Here is a 25,718-nt window from a genome sequence, read left to right on the forward strand (position 1 = left end):
AACTAAAAGTACTATGTATGGGTTTGCTTTTTTTTTTTTTTTTTTTTTTTTTTTTTTAAATATTGAGGGAGTCCCATTTTTACAAGTAACAAAGCACTGAGAATCAACCAGGAGCTCTTCGAAGCCAAAATTGCTTGAGAAACCTCAAAATGAGAAATGCTATCCCTTTCTTAACAGGGACTGATCAGTGATTCTACTGCTTGAAGGAAAGAGAAGGATCAGTGAAGGGCCAGTAGTAAATCTTCCATATAATCTAATTGCTTGTTATTTCTCTGTGTTTAAGTCTACCCTGGAAACAAACTTTCCCGATGTACCATGCTGGAAATGATGCTGTGATCCAAACTACAAACACATTTATTGCCTACATCTCTCATGTTTTTTGTGTAACATAATGACTAAATTGTGGCTCATTTTTTTCATATATCTTTATTCTACTGACACATTTATGATAGAATTAAGGAAGGTATAAACTACATGTTTCTTTCATTCTTCGACCTGCCTTCCTATTCATTGTACATGTGCATGCGTTAGTTATCTCTGAAATTGTGAATGTCACAGGAAAGCATGTTCTTTCTCTGTCTGACATAAATAAGTCTTCATTAGTATCCCCTTTGTGTGTGGCAGACTGTACATTAGGCTCAAAAAGATGGCAGTGGTTTACATCAAACATGGGAAAAAACTTAAATTGAATGTCAGATATCTTTCTCTTTCCCATGTTGGCCAGATTTTTCTCTGTCTGTCCTGATTTCCTTAATCTCTTACTACTTTCAAAGTCATGGTCTTTTTTTTTTTTTTTTTTTTTTTTTACATAAAAGAGTACAACTCTCATCTTTCCTTCTTAAAAGACTCTCCTTTCAACTCAGATGGCTCCCCATTGTATTTTATAAAATCATATTCCTCCTTGCAAAACATCTAATACAAGTTATTAAGATAATATATCTATCATTCCCTTACTAACACCTACTTAAACCTTCTGTTAGGAAATGAGATCTCCCACTCTGTTCATTTATCCACCCATCCGTGCCTACAGCAAACTTGATAGGGACTTTCAGTGCCCAAATTACTTTGTTTTATAGGATATAGTGATGACTAAGCCATGTGTCATGTCCTCAAGATGCTTTTAGTCTAGAAGAAATGAGTCAGTTCACACAGAGTTATGTCATAAGAAAAGGACAGAGAGGCCAGGGAATTCCTTCATTGGAGCAAAACCTGACTGGCATTCTGGGTTGGATTTGCACTCTAATTAGTAATAAGAAGACCCTCCCAGATCCTCCTGCAAGCTTAAGATAAACCACCATTTTATCAGATCACAAAAGGAGAGCATGCAGTCCAGTACAGAGGTGAGAAGCCAGGTGCTTAAGAATTCTGAATGCCCCGAGCCCATGAGACATGAGATATGGGACATGAGGTAGGCCTCTGAATTGTAGACTGAGGAATCTGAGATCAAGGAAAAGCAATTTCCAGGTACAGCCAGGTGAAATCTGAGGAAATCCTTGACACACACTTCCCTCCCATCCAAAGTGAAACCAGGGAAACTCATGACTTCTCAAGGCTCTTCCAGCTCCAGCATTCTAGGAATGTATGTTTGAACTTTGTGTTTGGAAAAGGACACACTGAAAGTTTCTTAAACAATTACTTTATAATTAATAACTAGAATTTTCCCTTTAAATAAGGAGCTTTAAAAAACAAAAATAGGGGCAGCCCTGGTGGCTCAGCGGTTTAGCACTGCCTTTAACCCAGGGCCTGATCCTGGGGATCCAGGATCAAGTCCCACGTTGGGCTCCCTGCATGGAGCCTGCTTCTCCCTCTGCCTGTGTCTCTCATGAATAAAGAAATAAAATCTTAAAAAAAAAAAAAAAGACAGAATTTGTTTAAAAATAAATAAATAAAAATAAAAAAACAAAAATAAAAAGTGAAGGCCATGCACGCATTTGTGCTTTGTCAGAGTCCACTGGTTATAAATTAGTCATGAGAATAAGGGCTAAATTCCCCCATATAGATTTTTTAAATTTTTGTCTGCCCCCATCTCTAAAACCCTCATTTCTCTATTATCTAACCTCATTTAGCATCATGTCTTTCCTTGGAATAATCCCCCCACCCGATATCCTTCTGAATAACTTCTATTAATCCTTCAGATTTCAGGGTACTTGTTATACTCTCAAAGTGCCTTCTCATGTCTCCTCTCTCATATCCCACCCCAGCCTCCCTGACACACAGAAACATACCCAGGTTAGAGTTTCCTAATGCACACATATACCCAGTTCTTTCCTTATCACGCTTGTCATGCTAATTTGCAATGACATATTTAATACTCCATTTTTCTCACTGGTGTAAGCCGGGAAAATGTCTGTCTTGAGCTTCTGACACATAATAGATATCCTCTAAATAGTTACTAAATGAGTAAAGTTAGGTTATTACTTTAAATCAGTAGGTTCTTTGTGAAGACAATGAAATGATGCATAACCACTAATGCACGACTTAGTACATCTAGATTGTGCAGGACACAGTGCTAAGTACTGTCCCTATAGGTTGGCTCTTAACTTATTACCAAATTATAGGAATATATGTAATGTAACAGTATCTAAAGAATGTTTATAAGATTGTGCCTAAATATCTCAAAAATAAAAATGTCAAAAACGTAGTTCCGTCTTTGGTATAACAACCACTAGAGGGCAATGAAAGCAAATGTTGAACATCTTTTAAAGGGCAAACAATTGCAATTTTTTTCTAAATAAAATCTAGATAGATGATCTCTCTTATGTTTGGGGTAGTTTATAGGACCTCTCGGCTGTAGTTTCTGTGATTACAGGTTTAAGTTATAATTACTTCTGTAGTGTGGTATTAAAGCCTACATTATCTGTGATAATAATATCACCTTATATTTTGTGCATTATCTAATTTGAACTTCACACAAAACTAGCGGGGAATATATTCTTCCAATGGAAAAACAGGTTCCTATAAGAAAGCAAACTACCGACACCAATCCTATAAGTACTTGTTGACTGTTCCCACTTACCAGGCAAGCAAAACTCCTTGCCCAGGCAGACAGTCTAGGAAAATACAGTTCCCAAAATTAATTGCACCAGTTTAGAATAGAGACATCTGGTAGCAACTCCTTAGAAAAAGATTCTTTGGTTTTAGGTGACCACAGGTAGCCATCTGATAAGCTGCCACAGTGTCTATCTAGAAGCTAATTAGAGCAAGTTAATGTTGGTGCCTTGGAAGGGGACATGCTTCTGGACTCTAGGCTGAATGTACATGATATATTAGAAAGTGGAAGGAAAGCTGGGATGCCTGAAGAGGGAGAGATCAAGGCAAATGAAGTTAGATATAGGGATTCTTAAGCATGTTTGCTCTGGAGTCAGAAAGGGCAGTTCTAATTTGGCATACACACTAAAAATCGAAAACTAATAAATCTCGGGATCTATGTTGGCTCATTACGCATTTCAAACATGGAAGTCAATATGTATTTGTAAAATGGTAGAACTCAGGATTCACTTGCTAGAGAAGCCCTTGACTGCCTCTGTCTGAGCAGACATGAGAAGTCCTTTCTGCAGGGCCCCATAAGGCCTAGAAGAGGTGGGGCTGGCCTCATGCAGCTGTAGTAGCCATTTCTTGTTCATCTCTTGAGTTGCCATGAGCAGGGCTATGGGAGTCCTACGAGTTAGCCAGAGAGTGGGTGCTGCAGGAGGGTATTTCCTTGGCCCAGGGAAAGCTCTGTGTCTCCTGTGGGAGACAGATATCCTGCCTGGGGCTCAGCTAGCCCTGCACCCTCATCTCTAAGATGGCAATGTCAAGTATAAATATAAACTTATAATGGAGTTTACTTACAATTCATTGCAATAAGTTCTCCATTATAGGAACCAGATTGGCTAGAATAGCCTGTGCTATCACTATTTTATTAAAAGGCTTGAGTGATGAACTTGTCTTTGTGAATGTTGCTGAAAGCAAACTGAAAGGTGAGACAGTGGATCTTAAATATGGCAGTCCTTTCATGAAAATGCCAAAATTGTTTCCAGCAAAGATTGCCTTGTTACTGCAAGCACCAATTTAGGGATTATCACAGCAGGTGCACACCAAGAATAAATCTACAGGCCATGTCAGATGTACAGATGTATTTCTTAGTTCAAACACCACAGCTGAACACAAACACCGGTCATTTGCAAAACACTTGGAAAGAGGGAGTTGGAAGAAACGAAGTATTTTTATTTGGTTAAGTTAAAGGACAGAGAAAGTAAATGTCCTTTACTTACTAGGGGGAGTTTCAGAGAAGTAGGATTTGAATTGGGTTTCCCAAGGCAAGGGTGACAGTATAACAAGTGGCTATCAAGAAGGTAGAGCTTTCTCAGCCCAGTAGAGAGCATGGACAGAAGTTCAAAAGCTACTGGTAAAGGATACTAATGGCAACACTGGAAGTACTTGTCTGAATCACTGGTTTTGGAAACCTCTACCCCTGCGTACATTTTCATGTCTTCATTTTAGTTTCCTTTGAACATTTTAAACACTTCTTCTCCCACATATCCTCTCACACTTCTCCTACGCACTCCCAATCCTCTGACTCTCCCACATACGTAGCCAAAAAAAAAAAAAAAAAAAAAGTAAATGAGATTTCTCTCTCTCTCTCCTTCGTACTAATTTCCTCTAATCTTTTGTTCAGTAATATGTCACAGTCAGAACAAGTTTCAGCTCATTAGCTGACATTCTTATGTCGTTCCCTTGAAATAGTCAAGGATTTACTCTTTTTCTTAATAGCCAACAATAAATGAGTTTTAATGTCTCTTATCCTTTGCCTGAGGCTGAAATTTCCCCAGCATCAAACTCAAATTTGAGCCATCTAAAACAATTCTGGAAAAACAAAATGAGGCAGATTTATTTTACCATTTTTTCCTTAATCTAAAAAGCAAATGACATATATTTTGCCCATTACACTTTTTAAAACCAGGAAATAATCCCCCAAAGCAAATTTTAAATATTATATGCCATTCATATTAAAAAGTATAAAATTAAAATTTGCTTTTAGTAGTATCATCCACTAATAGCATTAAGTTGAACCATGCAAAATTGTCACTTTTGTAGGTCAAATCAAATACTGGCAATTTTGTATGGTTCAAACTAATATTCAAACTAATATGGATTTGTATCCATCTAGTACTCATAGAATCCCCACAGATGTCTCAGTCCTTCATCTTTTGGTTAGAGATTACAGCCATAGATGTAGAATGCAAAGAGTCTTCAGAGGGGTTAGGCCAAAAAAGCTGTTTGTATTGGTTTACTTATTTGAAAAGAATATTAAGGCAGGAATGTTTTCTAACTTTCCATATTCAAAGCAACAACCACCATTCATTGAGTAGTTTTTGTATCCATCATCTTATCTTATTCAGTTCCAAATATTACTGTGCAACTCTTTGAGAGTAGATATTCCTGTCATCACTTCATAGATGTGAAAATATAGTCTCAGAGCAGGTAGCTTGTTCAGAATCACACGGTGGGTGTAAGACAGTGCCAAAATTCCACACTTGAATCTAGTGGACAAAACCCACACTCTTTCTCTTCCATCACACTATAAATCTGTCACTGATTTGTTTTTTAAGATTTATTTATTGATTTTGGGGAGACAGAGAGTGTGCATGCACGTGCATGTGGGGGGGGAGGGGTGGGGGGGCAGAGGGAGAGAGAGCATCTCAAGCAGACTCCCCACTGAGTGCGATACCCAATGCAGGGCTCAGTCTCAAAATCCTGAGATCATGAGAGAGAAGTAAACAGTTCTCCAAAATGAAATACTGATTCTCATCAGTACTTAATAATATAGATACATGTTAAGTTTCTTGCATAGAAACTTTGAATTTCTACAATTACAATCTTTGAGATGAAATCCTATAAGATAGGAGATCCTCGTTTAGAGGATACAACAGAGGCTGTATCTAAATAACCTTGGCATCCTTAAGACATGCCATAGGACCTGAAACATAATTAAATCTCAGATAGATGCTTCTAGAATGAGTTTTTGAATGAGTAAATAAATGAATGACTTTTATAATAGAAGTAAGCAGAATAACTACATAGCTCTTTGTGGAATCAAATATCTTACACTGTATATGTTTTTTAACTGCATGATTGAATCACAGAATCATAACTCTGAATGGAACCTCACAGACTCCTTTGCACAATGTTTGTGTGTTTAATAAATGAAGGAGCTAAAGTACAACATTCCAAAGCTAATTGGTGACAAAATCCTGTCCATTGAGCATTCTGGAAAACATACCGGTCTCTGGATTTTGCCACCTATTGGAACATAAAAGCACTAATCTAAAATAGGGAATTATCCTATGTATGTTTTGATTCCTAGGATAAATACATACGTGTATATATGACTATATATATACATATAGAACTAAGCGCAGGACAGCTTGCTTTCTTTAAGGAAATAATAAAGTTAATTGTTTTATTGCATACGTGTAATTGTTAAAGATCAATATTAGCCAGGAATATCATGCCTATAAGGCAAAAGGTTTTTTTTGCTTAGAGAACTCCACCCATTTACTGATTTTGGGGTATATTCAAAGTCCGGAAAGGAAACTTACGTGGCCGGACACCCATAAGCCAGCTTTAAAGAAGAAAATAAAAGGGTAAATTTTCATAGATAAAACAGATACTTTTACATATGTTATCCTAAAAAACACATTGTACAATTATACACACTTGTCTTGGTGATTTATTATTTTTACCTACATCTATTTTATCTTTTATTCATTGAAAAAGTCATACCTTTTGCCTGGTTTCCCTTTCTCATGATACCTGGCTTTTAGAAGGAGCAATATTTAAAGCCTGTATATTCTCTGCAAATGGGTGGTATGTGTGCATAATCACCTATTGTCATCTAATGTTCATGGTTTTCAATCAACACTTTCACATTTCCAATGTGACTTTTCCCCTAAGTGCTTCTTCAACCCCATACTTTGTATCTGGGGCATATACTAAAATTCTATCAACACAATGATGTTTTCATGCTTTTAAGAGGGAATGATTTTTTTGGTGAAGGATGGATAGGAAATGGAGGTTACCATGAAGGTGATGTAAGCCTTGAACTATGCCCACATCCAAAAGCCCAAATTTAAGCTGCTGTTAAGTGGCTGGTGCTAGGTAAGGAGCTGGGGGCAAATGGGGAGGCAACTTTGGAATCTAGATTATTTAGGTTTTAGCAGCAATGTTAAAAAGGAGGGCAAACATTCTATCAGTTTCTTGATAGGCAACAGCGCTCTGCATTAGAAAGAACAAGTGGGTTTTTTTAAAAAAAGGTTTTCCAGCAGTTCCAGGGCTCTATAAATCACAGGGAGCTTCCCTAGAAGCCCAATGAAGAAAAACCCTAAGTTAAGGCTTATCCTTGCCTTAAAGGAGCCACAGAGCATCAAATATAAACAAGACAGCCTGAAGCAGCACTTGGAAATGCAAGCAGAGATGATTTTATTTCATTTTCAGAGCAAGCTCTTCTGGTTTGCCTATAGTTGACAGCCAAGCCAGTGTTTTAGTTGTACTAACGGTAGAATAAGGAAACTTTTTAATTTCCTATTAGTGTAATTACAGGGCTCTCGCAGAAAGTCGGCTTGCACTTCAGATGCAGAATAAAATTCCGCTTAGGTGGTGAGCGCTGGGCCGTAGGCTCCTCGCCACGGAGCAGGAGAAATCGACCAGCGGAGGGAAAAGAGGACGTAGCCGGGGAGTGGAGGCGGGGGGCGGGGGGGGGGGGGGGCGAGAGGGCGCGGCGGCGGGAGGGCGCGGAGCCGGCCGCGGCGAGGGAAGGCGGGGGAAGCGACGGGACCGTGGCCGCGGAGGCAGACGCGGCGCCGGTGAGGCCCGAGGGCGCGGGAGTCGGAGCCGTGGCGCGCCTCGGGGGGCCCGGCCTTGGGGCGCGGGGCGCGGGGCGCGGGGACTTCGCCCGGCGGCCGGACGTCTGGCAGGCGAGGGAGCAGCACCGGGAGGCTGCGCGCGACTAGGCTGCCGAGGGGAGCCGAGGGCAGGGGCCTCCAAGAACCTGGAATTCCGTGCGTGGGCTCCGCGGCACTGCCAGCCCCAGGAGCGCCGGCGGCCGGGCGGGCGGGCGGGAGGGAGGTGCTCCGCCGGGGACCGAGCCCGAGGTCGCGGCGGGTCCGGGGGGCGGGGACCATCGCGGAGCTCGCGGGGATGCCCGGGGCGTCGGAGCTGCTGCCGCAGGGGCCGGCCCGCGCGGGGACACCGGGAGGGGAGGGCGGCTGCGGCTGCACCACACGCGCCCCGGCCCCGCCCGGCCGTCGAGGCGCACGCAGCTACCTTAGAAGTCATCCTTTTGTGACATCTTGGGATGGGATGGGATGGGCTGGGCTGGGCGTGGGGTCAATGCAGCAGCACCCTGGCATTGGTGGCGATCAGAGGAACTGAGGCCGGAGCAGCCAGGCTCACAGAGAGAGCAGCCAGAGTCTAGGGAGAAGGACACAGCCTGTATAACACACATCGGAGCTCTAACCCACTTCTGCGGGGTCAGAGGCTTTTAACCTCTCTGTGCCTCAATTTCTTCCTTTTTTAAATTATTTTTTATTTTTTAAGGTTTTGTTTATTCATTCATTCATAAAAGACAGAGAGAGAGAGAGAGAGGCAGAGGGAGAAGCAGGCTCCACGCAGGGAGCCCGACGTGGGACTCGATCCCAGGTCTCCAGGATCACACCTTGGGCTGCAGGCGGCGCTAAACCGCTGAGCCACCCAGGGATTCCCTCTTCCTTTTTTTAAAAGCTGATCTTAGAAAAGTTCTTGGAAGGATTAGCATTAACAAGCACAGCATAGTACCCTCTTGCTCAAGATTTGGTTACTGGTATTACCCTTATCAGTAACTTCTTTGCCCCCACAGTTAAATTTCTGGTCACAGTTTGAAGAAAGCCAATTTTACTGGATTTCTTCCTTCTTTGTTCCTCTCTCTTTTCTTTACTGTTCTCCTCAATTTTTTCCCCCATCCTTCTCATTATTTACTGAGCATTTACTTTGTGACAGGAACCAAACCATGGCAGTGGAACCTGATTTCTTGATGTTTTTTTTCTCTCAGGCAGAGTGGCTTTTTGGCTTTGTTCACATCCAGAGCTCTGGCAACTAACCATGGAAACTCACTTCGCTGGGGAGTTGTTTTCTGTGGGGAGCAACATTCTGTGCGCTAAATTGGGAGGGCTGGAAGGAGGGAATTGGTTAGTAATTAGAAAAATTTAAATGACTGAAAATACCTCTCTGACTGTGTAGATGGAAAATTTTCTGATGTTTACAATATTCACTTGGGACTGAAGGTAAAAGATTACACACAGTCTTGGCTGCTTTTAAGAAGCCCTGATACATACTTGAGAGAACAAATACAGTGATGAAAGAGAGATAATTCCAGAGGATGCAGTTCTTCCTCACCCTTTTGATTTTATGGAGTTTGCCGTTTTAGAGAGTTTTGAACTCTATCTCTTGCTTCTTCTGGTTTTACCAATGATGAGAAAGAAACTTTTCATAAAATCATTGACTTTGAGAATTAAGGTTCTATGTTGTGTGGTCTACTTCCCTGAAGAGGCCACATTCAAGATGGCAGCTCCAACATAAAAAAAAAAAAAAATGCCCATCCTTAAAGAAAGGATCCTTAAGATCCTCCTTGTCATTATCCTGCATATCCCCTCCAGTAACTCTCCTGTCTTCACTTTCTAGTTTGTCTCCTTTTCCTTATTAGCCAATGGAATTGGCCACCAAATTTTTGGTTAATGATGCTTCCTTAGAGGAAAAGGAGTCCTTGGGAAGCTTAAGACCTCTTCAGAGTAGAGGAAGAGATTCATGAGGCACATGTAAGTGTAATCACTCTAAATAATAGTTTATGAGGAAGGAAATTTGTGCCCCATCCTGGGAATACAAGGAAAGTAAAACATTGGCTAGGACAGCCTTCATAGGGCTTATGGTCTAGTTACTGACACTGATTCATTTAAAAAAAAGTAATTTAAATTGAAAAAGAAAGCAGGGATCCCTGGGTAGCGCAGTGGTTTGGTGCCTGCCTTCAGCCCGGGGCGTGATCCTGAGACCCCGGGATCAAGTCCCACATCAGGCTCCCTGCATGGAGCCTGCTTCTCCCTCTGCTTGTGTCTCTGCCTCTCTCTCTATATCATGAATAAATAAATAAATAAATCTTTAAAAAAAAAAAGCAAATTACATAACACTGCTGGTGTGATCTATTTTTGAAGACAGTAACTATATAGGAAGATAAATATAAATATTTTTGCACCTATATACATTCAGTCACTGATATGTATCTAGTATTATTCTAGACATCAGGACTATAGCTTTCCCCACACTTATCCATGTGTGGGGAAAAATGCATAAAAGTTATATATTCAATTTATTACCAGTGGTTACTTGAAAGTTAGAATTGAAAAAAGAGATGTACTTTCCTTGCTGTTCTTTTGCATTATTGTAATTATTTATTTATTTATTTATTTATTTATTTATTTATTTTTAAGATCTTATTTATTTATTCATGAGAGACACAGACAGAGAGTGAGAGGCAGAGACACAGGCAGAGGGAGAAGCAGGCTCCATGCCCGGAACCCGATGTGGGACTCAATCCCGGGACTCCAGGATCATGCCCTAGGCCAAAGGCAGGCAGTAAACTGCTGAACCACCCAGGGATCCCCTATTGTAATTATTTAAAATGAACTTGAGGGGCACCTTGAGGGTGGCTCAGTCGGTTAAGCATCTGCCTTTAGATCAGGTCATGACCTTGGGGTCCTGGGATCGAGGCCCATGTTGGGCTCCCTGCTCAGCAGGGAGTCTGCTTCTCCCTCTGCCTCTCCTTCTGTGCTCTCTCTCCCTCTTGCTCTCTTAAATAAATAAATATTTTAAAATATAAAATAAAATGAACTTGAATTCTATACTTAACAAAAATAATAAAGCACTATAAGGGGACAAAAATCCATATAATAATGCCAGGTTATGAGACTAATGGCCAAGTGAGTGTACAGACCATTAATAGGAGGCCTGGAAACGTAGAACTTGATGAGGACACGAAGGAAGATCGAAACTTTAGGTAATCCTAAGGAACAGGAAGCATGACAGGGAGAAAGAGGTCCATAAGGAATGGTGTTGGGCTAGGAATGTGCAGGAAGCTTCTGGTTGCAGCAGAGGGTTTTCTAGGGAGAGGAGGTATGTAATAATATGGGGGAGCAAACAGTAGCATTCTCATCTGACCTTTGCCACAAATACAGAGGAGCATGCAAGTGACTTCATTTCCTGGGCCTCAGTACTCTTACCTGTGAAATGGGAGGAATGACAAGATCAACTCTCATGTTCCCTTACATCAGAGAAATCTATGGTCTTATGAGACTAGAGAGAGGTATAGTAAAAACCAGATTATGCAAAATCTTAAAAAGGAAGATACAAAATTTTCACATAACCAACAAACAGTGAGGAACTTAGAAGAATATGAGCATCTGCATCATATGTAAAATGTGAAAAACAGTATGTAAAGAAAAGTAGACTGTCCATGATATATAGGATGGCTGTCAAAATAATAGGAATAGAGAAAACAGAAGGAGTAATGGAGGGAGAGAGAGACAGAGTTTAAAGGAAGGTTTGCTGGTCAATCAGAAGTCTAGTTCACAGGGCGCCTTGGGTGCCCGACTCTTGGTTTTGGCTCAAGTCGTGGTAGGGTTGTGAGATCAAGCCCTGCATCGGACTCCCCCTCAGCCTGGAGCCTGCTTGGGACTCTCTCTCCCTCTCCTTCTGCCCCTCTCCCCTCTATAAAATAAGATGAATAAGTCTTAAAAAAAAAAAAAGGTCTACTACACAGTAATGGATTGTATCTTGATAAATAAAAACAATAACATGAGTTTTGTTTTCATGATACTGAAAGAAAAGAATAAAGGAAAAGTTATTTGCACAGAATACCAGCTAATGATTCCAGCAGAAATGGAGAAGTAGAAAATCACCAATTTCCAACCCTAAGTAAAATAGTTGTTTTAGGCAAGCATAGTCAATAGATGCTAAGAAATATTGAGATGAAAGTTTATTGAGAAAAAGGATAGTCATGTGGTCTCAAAAAATTACCCTCCAGATTTGCTGGAGGTGTCATTCTAAAGGTGCCCTTATTTTATATTTTATATATTATATAAAAATATTTTATAAATATTTTATTTATTTATTCATCAGAGACACACAGAGAGGCAGAGACACAGGCAGAGGGAGAAGCAGGCTTCATGCATGGAGACCAATGTGGGACTTGATCCGGGGACTCCAGGATCACACCCTGGGCGGAAGGCAGATGGTCAACCGCTGAGCCACCCAGGCGTCCCCAAAGGTGCCTTTAGAGAGATCTGGTGGTCCTTAACCAAGTGACCAAAATTACTATCACCAATAGTGAGACAGCCTCACATTTTAGTCTTCCTAATGTGATACAGTAAGAATTACACAATGTTACTCACTAGATTTTGATAAAATTGTTTGATTCTGATCAGGAAGAAACAGACAAAACCAGAATGCATTTAGTCTTTAAATATCTACTTTGAACTCTTAGAGAAAGAAAAAAAGAAAAGAAAAAACTCAGGGTCATAAAGAAGAAAAAGAAGGTGGTTTTTTAGGTTAATAATGAGTAAAGACATAACCAAACACAATTGATAAACCTTGATTCAACCCTGGATTGAAGAAAAAAAAAAAACTATAGAAGACATTTTGAAGAACAACTGAGAAAATTTGACTAGGTATAGTATATTGGATGGTATAGAATTGCTGTTACCTTTTTTGATTTAGTAATGATAATGTGTTTGTGCAGAAAATATCTTTATAGTGAGGAGATGCCTTGCTGGTATGTTAGGTTTGGAAGTAGCAGGATGTCTGCCATATATTTCTGAGGGTTCAGAAAAAACAAATGTGAATGTTTATGTGTGTATCGGCAGGCAGAGAAAGGGAGCCAGAGGGAGAGAGAACAAATGTGCCAAAATATTAACAATTGCTGAATCTTGAGGAAAATGTCTTGATCTTTATGTACAGTTCTTCAAAAATTTTCTGTAGTTTGTAATTTTTCAAAATAAATAGTTGGAAGGAGGTCTATTGCAGTAGTCTAGATGGAGATTTAGAGCTAGAGTAGCAAATTAAAAAAAAAGAAAAGTAAAAATATTTGAAGGGACAATAGATGAATAAATATCATTTCTCAGCAATAGTGGTAAATATAATTCGATTTCTATTCAGCATTTGTGCCTGTCAGGTCTCCTCCCCTTCATCTAATTGTATAACAATTGGAAAGAGGATTCAAGAGTCCTTGACACAGTTTCCCTGAACTCGGAAAACCTGTTTCCTGGGAGCTTTTAGGCAGTGAGATGATAACCTTATTTTTAGGTAAGGAATAAGTAGGAGAAATGACGATGTAATTATAGACAACAATCAGATGCCAAGATACACATAAGCACAAACACAAAAGAATGTCATTATCCTGAAGAACTATAGTGAAACAAACATCAGGTGAGTTCTGCACGCAGTAGCTAGAGTTAGAGTTCTGCATTTCATGGTTTTTGACCAAGATAATTCCACTAGCACCTTATTCCTACTGAAGCCTTTCAATACTTTAGAAATGGACTATTTGACAGATATAACCGGTTTTTTCTTCCATTAAAATTAATTTTAATGCTTATGATTAAAGTCATCCATGCAAGGGGAAAAGAAAAGAAACCAAGAACCTCTTCCATGTATAATCTCATTGAGGTTCATTTGGAATTAGCATATCTATGTGTATTTCTTATTGTAGGTGCGACTGCATTTTTTGAAAGGACAATTTTTCACTGCATGTGACTGTACCACATTTTGCAGAACATTTAACATGCCTGCGCCTTGCACAATTAATGTCAAAGCTCACCCCAGACTCTGACATTTTAAGAACAAAGAATATCCCCCTCCTCCACATTTCCATGCCCAGTGGAGAACTGCTCTTAGATCCTAAGCCACTGAGGGCAGAGCCATTGCTTTCTTCACCAGTACATTCCAAAGCTCCGTACAATGACTGTCACAAAGAAGACGATCAGAAACTCTCTGTTCATTGACTTTATGTAATGCATGAATATTTGATTATAACTTACATTTTTTCTATAAACGTCACTGTGATTCTAGTGTGTCTTGGCAACCCTTTTTTTTTACTGTCAAAGTAACACAAATCTCAAATTCAGTAGTTAAAACTTTTCTTATATAACTTTGAAAATTGTTATAAGACAATACATGTTCACTTAAGGATTATTCAGGCACTACTAAAGACTGTAAAATAAAATGTAATCTCTTCTTTCCTCTTCAGCATTACCCCAGTCATCATGGCCTCAAGACCATAGCCCACTAAAGCCTCTCTTAGCATTTGGTTGTGTAGCCTTTCAGGCATTTTCTATATCATCTATCTATCTATCTATCTATCTATCTATCTATCTATCTATCATCTATCTCTCTTCCTTCCTTCCTTTTTCTTTTAATAATCAAGGTTATCTATATATGTATAGTTTTGTTATAGTTCTTTAATTTAGCAATATACCACAGATATTTGTTGGTATGAGAATATTAGGCATGTATGCCCTTGTTTTTAATGGCTACATCATATTCCCTAATACTTTATTTAATCAATTCCCTATTGATGATTTTTTATGATGTTTTTAACAGTAGATTAAATTTAGCAATAGTTCAATATCAGAAACCCAGAAACCACAGAAAACTAATTTTTTTTTAAAAAAATGACTGAGCATTTGCAGTCAGCCCCTTGATTTCAAAAGTAAGAACATGCCAAGCAAACTCAGAAGGTTGCTTTTATTACCACCATCCATCAAGGAAAGGCCTCAGCTTCAAATCTGACACTAACCTGAGGGAATCCATTGGCCTGGGAAGCACACACATCCCATCCCAGAGTAGAGGGCTTAGAGTGTGAGATACAAAGCAGATCTCAGAAGGTAGAAGTGTAGCCTCACACCCCAAAGTTTTACCTTTTGCCTGAGCAGTTTGGGGGCATGGGTGATTTGCAAGTGAGTGATTCCCTAGGAACCATGTATTCAGGGGAATTGAGACATGGGATGGGGGCTTCAAGGTTGTCATATCTACAGCTTTACATAGCTGAGAGAGACACTTGTACCAACAGACACCCATGCCCAAAGTGCAGTATGTAGACAGAACCCTGGAATGAAGAAAATGGGTCTATTGTAGGTGGTATGGGCCACTGTTTCCATGTTCATGTATTCCCTCCCAGAGCATATCTTAAAGAAGGCTCCAGAGCCATTTCACTATCACCTATGTCCTCATTGGTGATAGAGGCTCAAAGGGCCAGAGATTTTTGTAAAGCATAAGAGTAAAAGTACAACTTGAGACTAAAATCAAGTATATATGATGAAGGAGCAGCTAGAGTACATAGAGGACAAGGAGCTACATCTCCACAGAGCTGCCTGCATCTGACTGAGCATCTGTCATTAGAGAATTTTTTAAGAATAAAGATTCTTGGGGGCAGCCTGGGTGGGTCAGTGGTTTAGTGCTGCCTTCAGCCCAGGGTGTGATCCTGGAGACCCGGGATCAGGTCCTACGTCAGGCTCCCTGCATGGAGACTGCTTCTCCCTCTGCCTGTGTCTCTGCCTTTCTCTCTCTCTCTCTCTCTCTCTCTCTGTCTGTCTCTCATGAATAAATAAATAAAATCTTTAAAAATAAATAAATAAAAATTTAAAAATAAATAAAAAAGATTCTTGGACCCCACCCCCAAGGATTCAGATTTAGTGACTCCAGTTTAATCAACCATTCTCCTGCATAAAGGACAAATTCCTTCTGAAAAGGACTCTGATCAGCATTTGGCTCATAATAAGTATGCAATAACTGGTGGTCAGATTTTAATTACTTAAATAAAATAATGTGATCTAGTAGCTATCATTTATTAATTCAAGGAGTATTGTGAAATATCTGCGTAGTATTGTAGGCCTTAGAAGTATTGAGGCAAAAGAGACAAAGGTCCTATTCACAGGAAGCTATTCTTGGGGTGGGTGGGATAATCACAAAATATCAGGTGGACCTAAGTTTCATAAGAAATTGAAAAAGGGTGTTAAAGATAGGCTACCAGCCTACTTTATTTTTTTTTATTTTTATTTTTTTACCAGCCTACTTTAAAAGGGACAGTCTTTAAGCTGAGACTTATAAAAATAAGGGGTCAAATATAAGAATTGCTAAGGAAGACAGTTGGTACGAGTGACCCAAGGCTGGAGGGAAATTGGACTTAGGTGAAGCAAATCTAAAGCCCTTGTGCCTGTGAAATAGTGAGGGAGGCAGAGGCCAGAATGAGATAGAATGAGAAGGATTGGTCAAGGTCAAGGCAAGTTGTTTGGATTGTATCCAAAGTACACCAAGAAGTCGGTGTAAAAAAAAAAAAATTAGCAGGAGAGAGGCATGGTCTGATATACATATACATATTTTGAAAAGATCCCAATGGTTGTTGGGCCAAAAAGGATAGAGGGGGCATGGGGGGCCAGTGTGAGAGCAGAGAGCCCAATCAGGGGCCTAGTGCAATATACCTGGGAGAAGTGGTCGCTTTGCCAAGAGGGATGGGGGAGTTGGAAAAAAGTGGACTTGCAATATGGTTTGGAGCTAGAGTAAACAGACATGCTGATGGATTGCATGGCCAGGTGGGAAGAAGGAGAATTAAGATTGGCAAGTAGGTTCTTGGCTGAGTGGTTTGAGTGGTGAATGGTCGTATTACTCCTTTGCTGAAGGTGGCAAAATTGCCCAGACACAAGTTCAGGAGAAAATTAAGAGTTTGAGTTTGAGGGACGCCTGGGTGCCTCACTGGTTGAGCATCTGCCTTCGGCTCAGGTCATGATCCTGGGGTTCTGGGATCAAGTTCCTCATCAGGCTTCCCACGGGGAGCCTACTTCTCCCTCTGCCTATGTCTCTGCTTCTCTCTGTGTATCTCTTATGAATAAATAAATAAAATCTTTTTTAAAATGTTTGATCTTGAGCATGGTAAGTTTGAAAAATTTTAGACATCCAGCTGGAGAAGTGAAGTAAGCACATAGATTTACAAGTCTAGAGTTAAGAATCAGAGGTAGAAATACTAGTATTATCTTGTATTTATATAAGATGTTATAAGGAAGACTTCAACTATTTTTGCTTACATACTCTTGCAATATATTCTTGTACTCAAAACACAGGAATCCTGTTATTTATTGTCTTAGCCTATACTAAATTGGGTTTGAAAAATTATGTTATATATGTGAGATTATATGTATAAATATATAATGTAAATATAAAAATACATAAAATAAAATTATATATAAATGTATAATATATAAGTATATAATAAAAGTATGTATAAATATATAATATATAATTATGTAATAAAAACATATATATAAATATTTGGATTATTTTTAGTTAAAGTCTTCAAAATGATCAGCTCTCTATATGTCCTGGTAAACTAAAACATTTTTCTTTTTTTTTTAATACATGTTTATTTTTGCATCAGCAAGCCAAATTTAAAAGGGATGTTAATTTTAACTGCCAAGCTGTGTAAATATCCAGTATCAGTTTTTCATTCTGCCTCTGCTCCAGGTGGATTCTGGTCTTGAGCTCTCATGCAGCTACTGTCAGAAATGTTATCACTCTGCAACAAGCGCAACAGCCTCCAGGAGGAAAAAGAAACTTAATTAGAAATTTCCACTTCAAACACAATTTATAGTTTATTCACTCTGAGACATGCTGGAGGGTGTTTGGAAAGTTATCACTAAATGAACTGTTTGCTTTTCTCACGTTGTCAACAGAATACATATTGAGCATGGAATATATTTGTTTATTAAGCACTGGATGGGGGACCTCAGTGATTTAGTATAAGGCTCTCTTTCTATATGAAGAAACTGAGCCCCTGAGAGGGAAATAGACTCCCAAAGTGAAATAAGCTAACAGCAGGGTGAGACTGAAACTCAGGACTCATAATTCCTAAGGCAGTGCTTTCCAGAGTGCCATTCTCCCTCTTTCAGTACCTATAACCCTAGTACTTCTCATTGCTCTGCTGAGTCTTTATTGAGATAATTTTATACTAGTCCAGGTCATCCTCTTTGTGTGTGTCAGGGGAGGTGTCAATAATAGCTAATAATTATATATCCTTATTATATAGCAGGCGCTATTGCTAACTAATCTGACCTTCGTACAGCAAGCCTCTTCTACAGCTGGGGCTAGTCACATCAGGGTACTGACTGACCTTAAGGATCCCCAGACTAAATTGATTATTAACATTAATTATTTCTCTAAGCTTCAGATAGTTATTTCTTCACTACCAGCAAAATCGTAGCTGTCCAAGAGACATAGCAAACTCAACGTGTCCAAAGTAAAATGTGTTATCCTGTTGTCCAAACTCACTTTCTACCCTGCATTCCCATTCTGAATAATGATATCATCACTCCCCTGATGACCTTTCTCAGCTTCCATTTCCAAACATTCACATTATTATAAATATTATTTAAACTCTATGTAGTCCCTAGAAGTATTTGAGAACAGCTATCTAGAACCTCTCTCTGTGTCCTCTCTCAAGTCTATGGCCCTTTCCCACAGTTCCATTCTCAATTTTCTTTTTTTTTTAATCTTAATTATTTATTCATGAGAGATACAGAGAGAGAGGCGAGACATAGGCAGAGGGAGAAGCAGGATCCCCACAGGGAGCCTGATGTGGGACTCGATCCCAAGACCCTGGGATCATAACCTGAGCCAAAGGCAGACACTCAACCATGAGCCATCCAGGTGTCCGCATTCTCAATTTTCTAATTCAGCCTTGCATCATCAACAATTTATAATATTGCAATAGTCTCCCATCTCATTATCCTCTTTTTCATCATTTAGTTCTTCAACTCCAACTTTTCACTCTTGCCATAGTTATCCTAGCCCAAATGTGAGTCAAATTGTGTTAAATGCTTCAATTGTGTTAAACCATCCCCTCCTCAGCACCACCACTTACTGAAAAAATTGTTTTAACTTGGCATTCAAGGTCCACTTCTGCGGGTACCATGTTTTTTCTCTCCATGTTCTATGGCAGCCATTCCAGCTTGCACACACTTTAAGATTAAATGTGGTATTTATAGTTTCCTTACTTCCCTCACAAGCATGTGATAAGGATCAGTCAATACATGGGAAGCTTTTATTATATTTGTTTATAGGTAAGAAACTTATTAGGTAAGAAATATGAGATGTGAAAACAATTTACTACTGTCTATAAAACACTTCTGAGATGTTATTTTTAAGCCATGGAAATCATCAAATTTCAAATAACAGGGGACCTAGAGACAGTGGGGCCTGGAACATTCCGTTTTCCACAGCAGCTCAGTGGCTGGCCTGAGTAAGTTAGTGGAAGAGTTAGCAACTAAACACAAATTTCTACCTCACTACATCACATTACTTTAAGAAAATGAGAATAGATTTCTTCCCCCTTGAGAAAAGTTGGAGCCTTCTACATTCATTTAATTCACTGGTAGTACATTTGCTTATCTTATTATCCCTAGTCTCTCTGAATAAAGTAGAAATAGTTTGGATTCTGCCCCAGTTTCTTCCCTGCTGCCCCATGCCATGTACCAGCTAGACCCCCCGCTATGAAATAATGTACTTGAAATAGTCCCCCTGTGTTCTGTACCGACTAGTTTTAATTGAAATCTGGTGCCAATTATCTCCCCCTTTCCCACGGGGTCACCTCTTTGCATTTTTTCATGATGATTCAGTTAAATTTGTAGTTTTTAGCTACTTTTATTCCAAGACAATCTTACACTAAATCTATACTTTGATTTTATTATTGCCAATAAAAGCCATTTTAAAATCCTGGTTCATAGGTAATAGATATGCTCTAGTAGGAATAGCAACCACTGATGACCTACTCAGTGTGTGAAGTATTAAGTGCATTATTCGCATTATCTCCAATCATCCTGACAACAAACCAGCAAAATAGGCATTAATATCTTTGTTGCATATGGAGAAACTGAAGCTCAAATGGGTTAGGTAACTTACCCAAGGTCCTGGAGTTAAGAAATAGCAGGATCAAGGTTTGAATACTGGCCCTCCAACTCTAAACCAGTGTTCTTCCTGTGACAGTTCTCAGAGCAGGCAAATGACTTGAGCTGAGATGGAAAACCAAAGCAGGGCAGCCTGGGTGGCTCAGCGGTTTAGCGTCACTTCAGCCCAGGGCGTGACCCTGGAGACCCGGAATCGAGTACACATCAGGCTCCCTGCATGGAACCTGTCTCTCCCTCTGCCTGTGTCTGTGCCTTTCTCTGTGTCTCTCGTGAATAAATAAATAAAATCTTTTTTTTTTTAAAGGAAAACCAAAGCAGCCACAAGCAGTGGCACTGCCCTTTGAGAAGCATTTCCAAAGTGATCAGTTCATCTGAAAGGCCCTTAGCAGGGTTGGCAACAGCAGACACCTCCTGCATTTTCTCTGGCTGTAGTGCTCCTAGGGTATAGGAGTGATGGTAACGTAATATTTCTCAATTCTAAGTTGAGAGATGGTTCGCCATTACATCAAAATAAACTCTACATTCGCTGATATGGCTTGTCATGCTGATTGCCAGATCTTTGGAAAGCATTAATATGTCATAGTTAGGAATGATTAGGAATTTTACTCAGTATCAAACTTTATTGACAATTTCAAGGATAAGAAAAATCATGAGACACAAGCAAAACAAAGAGAGATTCAGATTGCCTGAGTTTAAGTCTTGGTTTTGCCATTTATAACTAGTGGACCTGGGGGATCTATTTAATTACTGTGCCTCAATCTCTTCCTCTGTAAAATGGGCATTATTATGTGTTCTTACTTATAGAAATATTATGAGGGTTAGGGAATTAATAATAGGAAATGCTTAGAACATTGCCTGCCACAGAGTAAGTGCTATGTGCATGTCAGCTATCATCACCACCTCTACCATCATCATCATCATCACCACCACCTTCATTTCTCCCTTGTTGTCACTCACCTCCTTCCTACTCTCCTTTTTCCCCTCTTTGCCATTTGCTAACAACTACTTTCTTTTCTTCAGATGTGTCAAGTCCCATCCCACCTCCAGACCTTCACATGTCCCTCCTCTCTCTACCTGGAATACTCTTGCTACTCCTCTACCCATACTTCCCTCCACAGCCCTCTGTGGGCATTCCTACCCATCCTTACCTGGATAGCTCACTCACATTCTTGTTTCTGATTTCACTTCCTCCAGAAAACTTTCTCATACCCCTTCACACCTTCAGTAGGGCCCCTGTTCCTGTCATAGCATTTCCCCCCTGCTGCTTAATTACGTTTTTTTAGTTATTGAATGGTGAATTGCTTTATAATAGCTATATGCCATTCACTTTCACTTCCTCTCTTAAATTGGAAAAAGAAATAACTAAAATGGTTAGTTTTTAAAAACAAAACTTGTATCAGCACTGTGTTTACCTGTAGATACTATACTGGGTATACATTAAAAGTTAATAGCCTAAGCAGCCCACGTGGCTCAGCAGTTTAGCGCCTGCCTTCAGCCCAGGGCGTGATCCTGGAGACCCGGGATCAAGTCCCACGTCAGGCTCCCTGCATGGAGCCTGCTTCTCCCTCTGCCTGTGTCTCTGCCTCTTTCTCTCTCTATGTATCTCTCATGAATAAATAAATAAAATATTTAAAAAAATAAAAAGGTTAATAGCCATTAGTAAATATCCCCATTGTCATACTTCACCTCACATGCATTCTGCTGAGTCTCTGATCAGGTATTAAATAAAATCAAGATTCTAGAAATAACACTCATAAGAGCCACCCCAAAATGGAATGGACATACTAAGGAAAGGAAGAGTTCCCTGTCACTAGAAGTATGTAAGCTGAGGCAAGTGGTCATTTGGTAAGAATGATATGGAAAGACGAGGAAGGAAGTGAGGTCCTTTGACCTAGAAATGAGAAAACTATCCTCAAATGTTAGAAAGAGAATCATATAAGAAAAAAATACTAAGAAAGAAGAAATGTTTTGTGAGCCCTTGGAAGAAGGGGGTAGAACCAAGAGGTAGAACGTTCCAGGAACATGATTTAGATTCAACACAAAGAACTTTTTTTTTTTTTTTAATCATGAGAGCTGACCCCAAGTGGAATGGATTTCTGTGAAGGACAGTGAGTACATCAGAGTAAAGCCAGTGTCACATCAAGCTTAGATGACCATTTTCCTGGAATAATGTAATGTGAATATATTTTCCACCCATTCACTTATTTGTTCACTCATTAGTTATTGTGCACCTACTATTGGCCAGGTGCTATGCTAGGGACACAAGTTCCAATAAGATGAACTCCTACCATGAGGGGTTCACAAGTAAGCACAATCTGTAGTCCATTCAGACTGAATCTTTAAAAACTGAGAGAAGTTTTCCAGGTGAAGAAGAGATGAAAAATTATGTTCCAGACAGAGAAAATAGCATGTGCAAAGATATAGATATGCCTAAATTAAAGAAAATAAAAAGGTCAACAGGATGGGAGACAAGGATATAAGAATATATAATGTGGCGGAATTGGCTTAAAGGCATACCTACATGCAAACGGGCTCTCCTCATTTCTGAAATTCTCTGATTTTGATATCATTATTTTTAAAATACTAAAAAATAGATAAAATTTTCTGGAAAATATAGAGTCATTTACTCAGATAATCTCTGGAGCCCCAGGCCAGGAGACCTAGTGGTTAAGGTAGCCAATATAATATTCATCTTTTAAAAACAGAGGAAAGATTAACTCTGGACATGGTGCACTGTTCACCTTTACATTAGCATCTGAATAAAACCTACAACTACTTGAATTAACTAGAAGTGCTAAAATCTCTATTGATTACCAACATGGTTATGAAAAGGATGTCATAACAAATAGATTTTCTTTGTATGATTCAGTGAAAGGTGTATACATATACAGCAATAGATGGAATTTCTCTAGCCTGCCCAAAGCTTTGGCTTCAGTTTGGCATAATCTAATCATTATAAACTGGGTCATGGTGTTTAAACCAGGTTGCTTGAGGCCATGGTAAAGCCAACCAGGGTGCCACACCCAACTGTGCTCTCTCAGTCTCAGGGAGCTGGAGAGGCATGCTTCAGAATTGGAATCTTATAAGCGTAGACCCTCAGAATTGAATAGAATATTAAAGGAAGAGCAGTAGGAATTGGAATTAAGAGCTTAGGGGTTTTAATTAGACTATTTTAAATTCTTAACCTTTTCTAACTGTTTAACTTTGAACAGGTTAGTGATTCTCTCTGAGCTCAATTCCTTTATTTGTGAAATCGGAAAAATAATCTCAGCCTCCTAAGGATTATGAACTAATGTATAAATATCTAAGTGTAATAATGTAATAAATATATATTATAATAATTCTTTAACATATAATATGTATAAGTACTTGAACATGCTTGAGGCTCAATGAATGTTAACAATGGTTATAATTATCAATCTCAAGAACAATGATATCCAATCCTCCAGTCTGTGCTTAAAGAAAAATTTAAGCTGAAGTAGAAAAATAAAAATAATAAATATATGAGGTTCTGTCACACTTGGTATTTTAAAATGTCCTGTCAGGGACACCTAGGTAGTGCAGTCAATTAAATGTCCAACTCTTGGTTTCAGCTCAGGTCGTGATCTCAGGGTCATGGGACAAAGCCCCAAGTCAGGCTTCATGCTTGGTGTGGAGTCTGCTCAAGATTCTCTCTCCCTCTCTGTGGTATCTAGGTGGCTCAGTCAGTTAGGCACCCGAATCTTGGTTTCTGCGTAGGTCATGATCTCAGAGTCATGGGATTAGCTGCCACCCCCCCCATCAGGCTCTGTGCTTGGAAGCGATTCTGCTTGAGATTCTCTTCCTCTTCCTCTGCCCTTCCCTCCACTCATGCTCTCCCTCTCTAAAATACATAAGTAAATTTTAAAAAACATTGGTTTTAAAAAAAAAGTCATATCAATGATGTAAGCTATTTTTGAATGCATCTAAAAATCCTATCTGAGCAACAATTACTGGTAAAAACTCAAAAGCTCAGGGATGGAAATAAGAGTCAAAGTGACCTTGAAGAATTTGACTGAAGGAGAGTATGTTTGCTAAAATCTGGAAGAAAATCAGTAGGTACCTGGGTAGTGTGGTATTGTTCAGGATAATAGCAAGATTCGGTGAGTACTGGCCCAGTAGAAAATGAGCATGCACCCATAGTAGAGCACATCTGCTATAGTGGGAAGAAGTCTCAGCTGGACGAGAAAAGACCAAGGCTGGTCCAACACTATGCTAACTCTGATATGACTTTGGGCAGGTCCCTTCTCCTATGAGAATGACTTTAATGTTCTAATGTCTAAGTGCTGGATGAACAAGTTTCTAAGGTCATTTCATACTTCATTCCAGTACTGAAATTCTGTGTTCATAAAAAAAAGGGAACTCATATCTTATATTTTGTATTAACTAATTTCCATTAGATTTTATTTCATCGCTTGTAATCACAGCTCTGAAAAAATACAGCAATAATAGATACTTTTGGCTGAATGCCTGTTTGTACCAAGGTCTATGTTAAGGGCTTTACAGATATTTTCTCATTTATTTTATGCAACAGTCCTGATAGAGAGGTAGATATTATACCCATTTCATAGGTGAGAACGCTGAGATTTGAAGAAGTTAATTGACTTTCCCAAGTTATTTAGATATAACTAGTCAACTCAGAATTCAAACCCAGTTCTCTGATTCCAAATCTTCTGTTCCTTCCCACTTTTCAATGTTCCTCTTAGTGGATTGAGAAAATTTCAGAGGAATGTTAGAATATTAAAAGATTTTATGTAGAAATTTGATACTATAAAGGAAAGGTCTGAGAAAGTGTGGGTGTTCAGCTGGTTTTCATATCAAACACTAAACTGGGGGCAGCCCAGGTGGCTCAGCGGTTTAGCGCCACCTTTAGCCCAGGGCGTGATCCTGGAGACCAGAATCGAGTCCCATGTTGGGCTCCCTACTTGGTGCCTGTTTCTCCCTCTGCTTGTGTCTCTGCCTCTCTCTCTCTCTCTCTCTCTCTCTCTCTCTTTCTCTCTGTGTCTCTCATGAATAAATAAATTAATAAATCTTTAAAAAAAACCCACTAAACTGTCTTCCAGTAGATCAAAGATTGAGTGGCTAAAAATTAAACTCTGGTTGTACTAGAAGAAAATATGGGTAGTTTGTTAAGTATATTGGAGAGGGGTAGATATAAAACTCAAAAGCTAAAATGGAAAAAAAAGGGATAAATGTAATTGTATCAAACATTTTAAACTTCTGTATGGCAAGAAATAGCATACCAGGAAAAAGTTAACAGTTACAATACAATAATACAAAATACAAATACCAAACTAATAAGAATATTTGCAATAGTTATCTGAGATGAAACACTAATATTCTTAATAGGCAGATAAATATTTAAAAGAACAAACTAAACAGGGACACCTGGGTGGCACAGTCAGTTAAGCATCTAATTCTTGATTTTGGCCCAGGTCGTGATCTCACAGTCCTGGAAGCCTTGCATTGGGCTTCACGCTCTGCAAAGGGACTCTGTTTCTCTCCTTGTCCCTCTGCCCTTTCTCCCGACTCTCTTTCTCATAAATAAATAAATATTTTTAAAAACTATTCAAATAAAAAATAGGTGAAATAAGAAAATTGCCATTTTATGCAAAAAGAAATGCAAATAATTAGCAAACATATAAAAAGATGCTTAACTTCATAATTCTTAGAAAGGTAAAAGTGAAA

The 25,718-nt window shown here is 39.2% G+C and overlaps 1 protein-coding gene across 31 annotated transcripts in view; it reads left to right on the forward strand.

Annotated features, from left to right (window-relative positions):
* Positions 1 to 25,718, forward strand: part of DLG2 (discs large MAGUK scaffold protein 2) — a 1,976,108-nt gene that overhangs the window by 1,639,422 nt on the left and 310,968 nt on the right. The window contains exon 1 of one of the 31 annotated variants that reach the window (XM_049099010.1): positions 7,782 to 7,844. The exons of the other annotated variants lie outside the window; for them this stretch is intronic. The gene's annotated coding sequence lies outside the window, so the exon portion shown is untranslated. Of the gene's footprint in view, positions 1 to 7,781; positions 7,845 to 25,718 lie in introns of those variants that run through there. 31 annotated transcript variants of the gene reach the window in all.

This window comes from Canis lupus, chromosome 21 (genome assembly GCF_003254725.2).
Source record: "Canis lupus dingo isolate Sandy chromosome 21, ASM325472v2, whole genome shotgun sequence".
NCBI lineage: Eukaryota > Metazoa > Chordata > Mammalia > Carnivora > Canidae > Canis > Canis lupus.